Source organism: Salvelinus fontinalis, chromosome 32, assembly GCF_029448725.1.
Source record: "Salvelinus fontinalis isolate EN_2023a chromosome 32, ASM2944872v1, whole genome shotgun sequence".
Taxonomy (NCBI): domain Eukaryota; kingdom Metazoa; phylum Chordata; class Actinopteri; order Salmoniformes; family Salmonidae; genus Salvelinus; species Salvelinus fontinalis.
The window spans coordinates 13,723,561-13,732,897 of NC_074696.1; the positions used below are offsets into that span (position 1 = coordinate 13,723,561).

General features: G+C 42.8%; 6 non-coding genes and 1 pseudogene across 6 annotated transcripts; all 7 read right to left on the minus strand.

Moving 5' to 3' along the window:
• Window positions 1-15: 15 nt before the first annotated feature.
• Window positions 16-231, minus strand: LOC129831503 (small nucleolar RNA U3). The gene has a single exon (XR_008755751.1). It is a non-coding gene; the product is annotated as a small nucleolar RNA U3 (small nucleolar RNA).
• Window positions 232-730: 499 nt separating this feature from the next.
• Window positions 731-946, minus strand: LOC129831496 (small nucleolar RNA U3). The gene has a single exon (XR_008755744.1). It is a non-coding gene; the product is annotated as a small nucleolar RNA U3 (small nucleolar RNA).
• A 508-nt stretch (window positions 947-1,454) lies between these two features.
• Window positions 1,455-1,670, minus strand: LOC129831475 (small nucleolar RNA U3). The gene has a single exon (XR_008755726.1). It is a non-coding gene; the product is annotated as a small nucleolar RNA U3 (small nucleolar RNA).
• A 499-nt stretch (window positions 1,671-2,169) lies between these two features.
• LOC129831502 (small nucleolar RNA U3) lies at window positions 2,170-2,385 on the minus strand. The gene has a single exon (XR_008755750.1). It is a non-coding gene; the product is annotated as a small nucleolar RNA U3 (small nucleolar RNA).
• A 508-nt stretch (window positions 2,386-2,893) lies between these two features.
• Window positions 2,894-3,109, minus strand: LOC129831476 (small nucleolar RNA U3). The gene has a single exon (XR_008755727.1). It is a non-coding gene; the product is annotated as a small nucleolar RNA U3 (small nucleolar RNA).
• A 5,087-nt stretch (window positions 3,110-8,196) lies between these two features.
• On the minus strand, window positions 8,197-8,397 carry LOC129831486 (small nucleolar RNA U3; annotated as a pseudogene).
• A 518-nt stretch (window positions 8,398-8,915) lies between these two features.
• LOC129831480 (small nucleolar RNA U3) lies at window positions 8,916-9,131 on the minus strand. The gene has a single exon (XR_008755731.1). It is a non-coding gene; the product is annotated as a small nucleolar RNA U3 (small nucleolar RNA).
• Window positions 9,132-9,337: the final 206 nt, after the last annotated feature.

The following is a 9,337-nucleotide window of genomic DNA, read 5'->3' on the forward strand; positions in this document are numbered from 1 at the left end:
CAATATTTAGAGCTAACCACTCTGATCATATTCCCTCCCTCAATGCTCCACAAGGAAGCAAAGAACGGTCATCAATGGCAGAAAGCGGATGAACTGAATCATTACTCAAAGCCCGCTTCGCGCTCAGAAGGGAATATCGCATCTCATCATCGTGGGTAGCGAGACCAAACACTTTAGAAACACATTTCTCAAGTCAAGAACTATAGAAATGATCCCTGAAAGTATAGTCTTAATTGAAAATGGGGCGAGCGAGACTAGCGTATATCGGAGCTGCCATTCTCACTAACGGTTTCCCACCGTACAAAGAGCACACTATAGGACCACGTGGCTGAAACGAAGCTTATTGGGCTACAAACAGTTGTTATACCCATGAAAGCTTCACAAAATACATGTTCAAGTTGCTCCACAATAGAACTTTGCAAATGAGGGAGGTGCCAGAGGGTAATAGTGCAGTTTTTAGGGGACTGCTTATTGGCTGAAAACGTCAATGGCCCACAACAGAGAAAATACAATTTAGATATAAAATGTAATTGAACAATTGGAATTCGAACTGGATTGGCATGATGGAGATTGCTTTGCAATAAATGTTCTATGCAATACTACGTCTGATATTGAACAGCATTGAAGCCAGCTGAACGATTTCCATGAAATAATAACTGACATCCAGATGAGTTGTAACAGTGTAAGTAAACCTAATGATTCGTTTCTTATTCAACAATATTTAGAGCTAACCACTCTGATCATATTCCCTCCCTCAATGCTCCACAAGGAAGCAAAGAACGGTCATCAATGGCAGAAAGCGGATGAACTGAATCATTACTTAAAGCCCGCTTCGCGCTCAGAAGGGAATATCGCATCTCTTCATCGTGGGTAGCGAGACCAAACACTTTAGAAACAAATTTCTCAAGTCAAGAACTATAGAAATGATCCCTGAAAGTATAGTCTTAAATAAGTTGAGGGCGAGCGAGGCTAGCCTATGTTGGAGCTGTTATTTTCACTAACGGTTTCCCACCGTACAAAGAGCACACGATAGGACCACGTGGCCGAAATCATGCTTAATCGGGCTACTTTCATCAATAGGTCACATATGGAATCAGTTATTGTCGTGTTTTATGCCCAAGAAAGCTTCACAAAATACATTTTCAAGTTGCTCCACAATAGAACTTTGCAAATGAGGGAGGTGCCAGAAGGTACTCATTGCAGTTGTTATGGGACTGGCATTGGCTGAAAAAGTCAATGGCCTACAATAGAGAAAATCAAATGTAGAAATCAAATGTAATTGAAAAGGTAGAGTTCTGACTGTATTAACATCACATATCTCCTATACAACGTCATAGCAAGGCTGACAACAAGAACATTAAACAGTATTGAAACTGTTACTGTGATAAACCATGTATTAACCTGAACTAGAGGACATGCTTCATACATGTTAATATTGACAATATTTAGAGCTAACCACTCTGATCATATTCCCTCCCTCAATGCTCCACAAGGAAGCAAAGAACGGTCATCAATGGCAGAAAGCGGATGAACTGAATCATTACTCAAAGCCCGCTTCGCGCTCAGAAGGGAATATCGCATCTCATCATCGTGGGTAGCGAGACCAAACACTTTAGAAACACATTTCTCAAGTCAAGAACTATAGAAATGATCCCTGAAAGTATAGTCTTAATTGAAAATGGGGCGAGCGAGACTAGCGTATATCGGAGCTGCCATTCTCACTAACGGTTTCCCACCGTACAAAGAGCACACTATAGGACCACGTGGCTGAAACGAAGCTTATTGGGCTACAAACAGTTGTTATACCCATGAAAGCTTCACAAAATACATGTTCAAGTTGCTCCACAATAGAACTTTGCAAATGAGGGAGGTGCCAGAGGGTAATAGTGCAGTTTTTAGGGGACTGCTTATTGGCTGAAAACGTCAATGGCCCACAACAGAGAAAATACAATTTAGATATAAAATGTAATTGAACAATTGGAATTCGAACTGGATTGGCATGATGGAGATTGCTTTGCAATAAATGTTCTATGCAATACTACGTCTGATATTGAACAGCATTGAAGCCAGCTGAACGATTTCCATGAAATAATAACTGACATCCAGATGAGTTGTAACAGTGTAAGTAAACCTAATGATTCGTTTCTTATTCAACAATATTTAGAGCTAACCACTCTGATCATATTCCCTCCCTCAATGCTCCACAAGGAAGCAAAGAACGGTCATCAATGGCAGAAAGCGGATGAACTGAATCATTACTTAAAGCCCGCTTCGCGCTCAGAAGGGAATATCGCATCTCTTCATCGTGGGTAGCGAGACCAAACACTTTAGAAACAAATTTCTCAAGTCAAGAACTATAGAAATGATCCCTGAAAGTATAGTCTTAAATAAGTTGAGGGCGAGCGAGGCTAGCCTATGTTGGAGCTGTTATTTTCACTAACGGTTTCCCACCGTACAAAGAGCACACGATAGGACCACGTGGCCGAAATCATGCTTAATCGGGCTACTTTCATCAATAGGTCACATATGGAATCAGTTATTGTCGTGTTTTATGCCCAAGAAAGCTTCACAAAATACATTTTCAAGTTGCTCCACAATAGAACTTTGCAAATGAGGGAGGTGCCAGAAGGTACTCATTGCAGTTGTTATGGGACTGGCATTGGCTGAAAAAGTCAATGGCCTACAATAGAGAAAATCAAATGTAGAAATCAAATGTAATTGAAAAGGTAGAGTTCTGACTGTATTAACATCACATATCTCCTATACAACGTCATAGCAAGGCTGACAACAAGAACATTAAACAGTATTGAAACTGTTACTGTGATAAACCATGTATTAACCTGAACTAGAGGACATGCTTCATACATGTTAATATTGACAATATTTAGAGCTAACCACTCTGATCATATTCCCTCCCTCAATGCTCCACAAGGAAGCAAAGAACGGTCATCAATGGCAGAAAGCGGATGAACTGAATCATTACTCAAAGCCCGCTTCGCGCTCAGAAGGGAATATCGCATCTCATCATCGTGGGTAGCGAGACCAAACACTTTAGAAACACATTTCTCAAGTCAAGAACTATAGAAATGATCCCTGAAAGTATAGTCTTAAGTTCTAAACGTGCGAGCAACGGTAGGCCATGTTGGCGCAATCATTCTGACTGCCGGTTTCACAGCTCCCTCCCTCACTGTCACTACCTACAGTCGCTTCTCACTGTAAACAGAGCGCGATACAGCAGCACGTGGCAGCAGCCTTACTGACTTTTTTTTCTTCAGGTATCACATTGTATTAAATGAAAGTAACAGTTCATAATCATATCATATAATTTACTGGCTCACAAAAAGCACACATGTCCCAGATTCACAGAATACATTCTCTAGTTTCCTAAAATTAAAAAATGGGAGGTACCTACCAGAGGCTGGTCAGCTTTTGGGCGACTATGACCATTGGCTGAAAAACCCTGTGGTATACGTTAGATAATATAATTCTTGTTTTATATTGAACACAAATATAAACGTAACTAGAACAATTTAAACTAGTTTACTGTGATAGTTCATATAAGGAAATCGTTCAATTGAAATAAATAAATTACGCCATAACCAATGCATTTCACATGACAAAGGTGCCTTCTCAACCCCCTCTTGTACTCCCTGTTCCCCCTATGACTGCGTGATCACGCACGCCTCCAACTCATTCATCAAGTTTGCAGATGACACAACAGTAGTAGGCCTGAATACCAACAATGATGAGACACCCTACAGAAAGGAGGTGAGGGCCCTGGCGGAGTGGTGCCTGGAAAATACCCTCTCCCTCAACGTCAACAAAACGAAGGAGCTGATCGTGGACTTCAGGAAACAGCAGAAGGAGCATTCCCCTATCTACATCGATAGGACCGCAGTGGAGAAGGTGGAAAGCGTCAACTTCCTCGTAATACACATCACTGACAATCTGAAATGGTCCACCCACACAGACAGCATGGTGAAGAAGGCGCAACAGCAATTCGGCTTGGCGCCCTAAGACCCTCACAAACATTTACAGATGCACAATTGAGAGCATCCGGCTGTATCACCGCCTGGTACGGCGGTGCACAACTGCACCGCCCGCAACACGCAGGGCCCTCCAGAGGGTGGTGCGGTCTGCACAACGCATCACTACGGTCGCACTGCCTGCCCTCCATAGACCTGATGTCACAGGAAGGCCAAAAAGATCATCAAGGGCATCAACCACCCGAGGCACTGCCTGTTCACCCCGCTATCATCCAGAAGGCGAGGTCAGTACAGGTGCATCAAAGCTGGGACCGAGAGACTGAAAAGCAGCTTCTATCTCAAGGCCATCAGACTGTTAAATAGCCATCACTACCAGGTTACCACCCGATTACTCAACCCTGCACCTTAGAGGCTGCTGCCCTATATACATAGACATGGAGTCACTTTAATAATGTTTGAATACTTCTTTACTCATCTCATATGTATATACTGTATTCTATTCTACTGTATTTTAGTCAATGCCCCTCCCGACATTGCTCGTCCTAATATTTCTTAATTCCATTCTTTTACTTTCAGATGTGTGTATTGTTGTGAATTGTTAGATACTACTGCACTGTTGGAGCTAGGAACACAAGCATTTCGTTACACCTGCAATAACATCTGCTAAATATGTGTATGTGACCAATACAATTTGATTTGACTGAGCATGGGCCCACCCACTGGGGAGCCAGGCCCAGCCAATCAGAACAAGTTTTCACCACAAAAGGGCTTTTTTACAGACAGAAATACTCCTCAATTTCATCAGCTGTCTGGGTGGCTGGTCTCAGATGATCCCGCAGGTGAAGAAGCCAGATGTGGAGGTCCTGGGCTGGCGTGGTTACACCTGGTCTGCGGTTGTGAGGCCGTTTGGACGTACTGCCAAATTCTGTCAAACAACGTTGGAGGTGGCTTATGGTAGAGAAATGAACATTCAATTCTCTGGCAAGAGCTCTGGTGGACATTCCTGCAGTCAGCAAGACAATTGCATGCTCCCTCAAAACTTGAGACATCTGCGGCATTGTGTTGTGGGACAAAACTGCACGTTGTAGAGTGTCCTTTTATTGTCCCCACCACAAGATGTAAGGATCATGCTGTTTAATCAGCTTCTTGATATGCCACACCTGTCAGGTGGATGGACTCGCTTGGCAAATGAGAAATGCTCACTAATAGGGATTTAAACAAATTAGTGCACAAAATTTAGGAGAAATAAGATTTTGGTGCATATGGAACATTTCTGGGATCTTTTATATCAGCTCATGAAACATGGGATCAACACTTCACATGTTGTTTATATTTTTGTTCAGTAGAGTTGTACTGCAGCTGAAAAGTTGGCATTGTGGACATCATTGATATGATGAATGGAAATAGATGATCTGTCTTTTTCCAGCGCAACATCAAAGATGAATAACAGCGCTGAAATGACATTATTAAACTATTGCATCAATGTAATACTATGAAATGTTTGTTTAATTTTCACTTTAACAAGATTAAGAGTACACCACTCTGTTCATATTCTGGTAATGTGTCATTCACAAACTAGTTGGCTCTAAGAGCCAGCTTTTGTAGGTGAACGTTGGGAGCCGGCTCGCATATCAGAAGAGCCAAATCTATTTATAAAAATTAAGATATTAATAAATAAAATATTTAAATGAAGAGTTAACTATAACCACTAATAAAATAATATAGGCCTAACTGCTCAAGCGCACACATTCATTCTGTCTGCTCAGACTAACAGCCTCATCTGTTGTTCCTGTCAATCAGACACGCAGCGTCAACCAAAGATGCGTAAGGGAGAGCCGAGCCAACTCACTCACAGTCACACACTTAGCAGCCGAGGAGAGAGAGGAAGGACAGCTGTGAAAACAACAGCTGGAAAATGAGTCGGAAGCACAGTAGCATTTGGACATCAAGGCGGTGGCCCGTTCCTGTAGGTTCATGCTCTACAACATCCGCAGAGTACGACCCTGCCTCACACAGGAAGCGGCGCAGGTCCTAATCTAGGCACTTGTCATCTCCCGTCTGGATTACTGCAACTCGCTGTTGGCTGGGCTCCCTGCCTGTGCCATTAAACCCCTACAACTCATCCAGAACGCCGCAGCCCGACTGGTGTTCAACCTTCCCAAGTTCTCTCACGTCACCCCGCTCCTCCGCTCTCTCCACTGGCTTCCAGTTGAAGCTCGCATCCGCTACAAGACCATGGTGCTTGTCTACGGAGCTGTGAGGGGAACGGCACCTCAGTACCTTCAGGCTCTGATCAGGCCCTACACCCAAACAAGGGCACAGCGTTCATCCACCTCTGGCCTGCTCGCCTCCCCACCACTGAGGAAGTACAGTTCCCGCTCAGCCCAGTCAAAACTGTTCGCTGCTCTGGCACCCCAATGGTGGAACAAACTTCCCCACGACGCCAGGACAGCGGAGTCAATCACCACCTTCCGGAGACACCTGAAACCCCACCTCTTTAAGGAATACCTAGGATAGGATAAAGTAATCCTTCTGACCCCCCCCCCCCCCCTCTCCCCTTAAAAGATTTAGATGCACTATTGTAAAGTGGCTGTTCCACTGGATGTCATAAGGTGAACGCACCAATTTGTAAGTCGCTCTGGATAAGAGCGTCTGCTAAATGACTTAAATGAAATGAAATGGATGCATTTTAATAATGTAGACAATCTCAGTGATGCCAGAGCGATTGATGAGGCTCTTCAAAGAATAACCTCAGCAGCAGGGAGGGACAGCCCCAGCAGTCAGCTGGCTCAGGCACCAGGGCAACAGGAAGAAGAGGGATCAGATGGAGCAGAAGCACCACCAGTAGTGCCACAAACGTCTGCTGTTTGACGAGAGAGCAACTGGGGATGCAGCACGAAGGAATCAATCAGCAGATGCCATAATGGAGGTCCGATCCTATTTGGAGGAGCCCCTCCTCAAAAGATCTGCAGATCCTCTGAGCTGGTGGAAGAACAAGGCCTCTGTCTACCCATGGCTTACTAAAGTCATGACAGGGAGACTCTGCATAGTGGCCACATCAGTTCCCTCTGAGAGGGTCTTCTCGAAAATGTGACAAATAATTACTGAGAGAAGAAACCGCATCAGCCGCTCGAAAGTGAGGCAGCTTGGATTTCTGAATGCAAATCTCTCATAAATGCAAATATGGTCAGCATTGCTGTGTGCTGCTGGTTATAACATGGCAATAAAGTAGAGAGAAAAGAGGGACCAGTTTCATTGTCACGCCCTGACCATAGATTGCTTTGTATGTTTCTATGTTTTGTTTGGTCAGGGTGTGATGTGGGTGGGCATTCTATGTTGTATGTCTAGGTTGTCTATTTCTGTGTTTGGCCTAGTATGGTTCCCAATCAGAGGCAGGTGTCAGTCGTTGTCTCTGATTGGTAGCCATATTTATGTAGCCTGTTTTTCTTTGTGTTTTGTGGGTGGTTATTTTCTGTGTCTGTGTTTCACCATACGGAACTGTCTCGGTCGTTTATCGGGGTATTGTTTTTGTTCATTGTTCTAGTATTCTTACTAAAATGGATACTTACCATGCTGCGCATTGGTCCTCCTCATTCCAACGACGAGCGTTACATTCATGTTTTAAGTGGGATGATGCAGTTTTGCACGTTATTTATTTTTCTTTGATATGGTGCAATATTCTATTATTATGTTGTTCGGATTGAATTTGTTTTAAATTGTTAAATGTATATGCTCTTTGTTTATATACATTAAAAAAGTTATACTTTAAATGCACATGTGTAATAGCATCCTTCTTTTTTACATTCAATTTGTGGGATGCTGCAGTTTTGCAAATTGTTATTTTTTTTTTTTTGATATGGTGCAATATTCTATTATGCTGTTCAGATGGTATTAGTTTTGAACGGTCAGATTTATAGGCACTTTGTTTATATACATCAAAAAGTTATACTTTAAAAGCAAATGTTTAATAGCATTCTTTTTCATAACAAACCAATGCATTTTAAATACATTGTGGTTAAGGTAGAGTATGATTTCATTTAATAATTTAATTAGAATTGTTTTAACACCAATCATAGTCAAACTATCGCAAACCGTTTGACTTGAAAAATACAAACCATATTTTTTTAAAGAGCAGCTTGGGAGCCAAAAGAGCCGGATCTTTTTGGTGAGCTGAGACGGACAAGCAGGCTCACTGAAAAGAGTCGGAATGCCCATCACGATCATATGCTCCACAAGGAAGGAAACAACGGTCATCAATGACAGAAAGCGGATGAACTGAATCATTACTCAAAGCCCACTTCGCGCTCAGAGGGGAATATCGCATCTCATCATCGTGGGTAGCGAGACCAAACACCTTAGAAACACATTTCTCAAGTCAAGAACTATAAAAATTATCCCATTGGTTGAACACGTCAGTGACCCACAATAGAGAAAATACAATTTAGATATAACACGTAATTGAACAATTTGAGTTCTGACTGGATTGGTATGATGAATGGAGATTGCTTTGTACTACATTTCCTATTTTGATTTCCTTGGGCTCCCGCGTGGCTCAGCAGTCTTAGGCACACCATCTCAGTGCTGGAGGTGTCACTAGTTGCACTAGTCACTGGTTCGATCCCGGGGTGTAGCAACCGGCCGTGTTCGGGAGTCCCATAGGGCGGCGCACAATTGGCCCAGCGTCGTCCGGGTTCGGGAAGGGTTTGACCGGGTAGGGAAGGGTTTGACCGTGTAGGCCGTGATCGTAAATACGAATTTGATCTTAACTGGCTTGCCTAGTTAAAAGGTAAAAAAATGCATTACCACGTTGGACATTAAACAGCTTTGAAGCCAGTTAAACTATTTTCATGAATTAATTACTGACATCCAGAAGTGTTGTCAAAGTGTAAAACTAATGAATCATTCGATATTTAACACTATTTAGAGCTAACCACTCTGATCATATTCCCTCCCTCAATGCTCCACAAGGAAGCAAAGAACGGTCATCAATGGCAGAAAGCGGATGAACTGAATCATTACTCAAAGCCCGCTTCGCGCTCAGAAGGGAATATCGCATCTCATCATCGTGGGTAGCGAGACCAAACACTTTAAAAACACATTTCTCAAGTCAAGAACTATAGAAATGATCCCTGAAAGTATAGTCTTAATTGAAAATGGGGCGAGCGAGGCTAGCGTATATCGGAGCTGTTATTTTCACTAACGGTTTCCCACCGTACAAAGAGCACACTATAGGACCACGTGGCCGAAATGAAGCTTATCGGGCTACTTTTCATCAATAGGTCACATATGGAATCAGTTATTGTCGTGTTTTATGCCCAAGAAAGCTTCACAAAATACATTTTCAAGTTGCT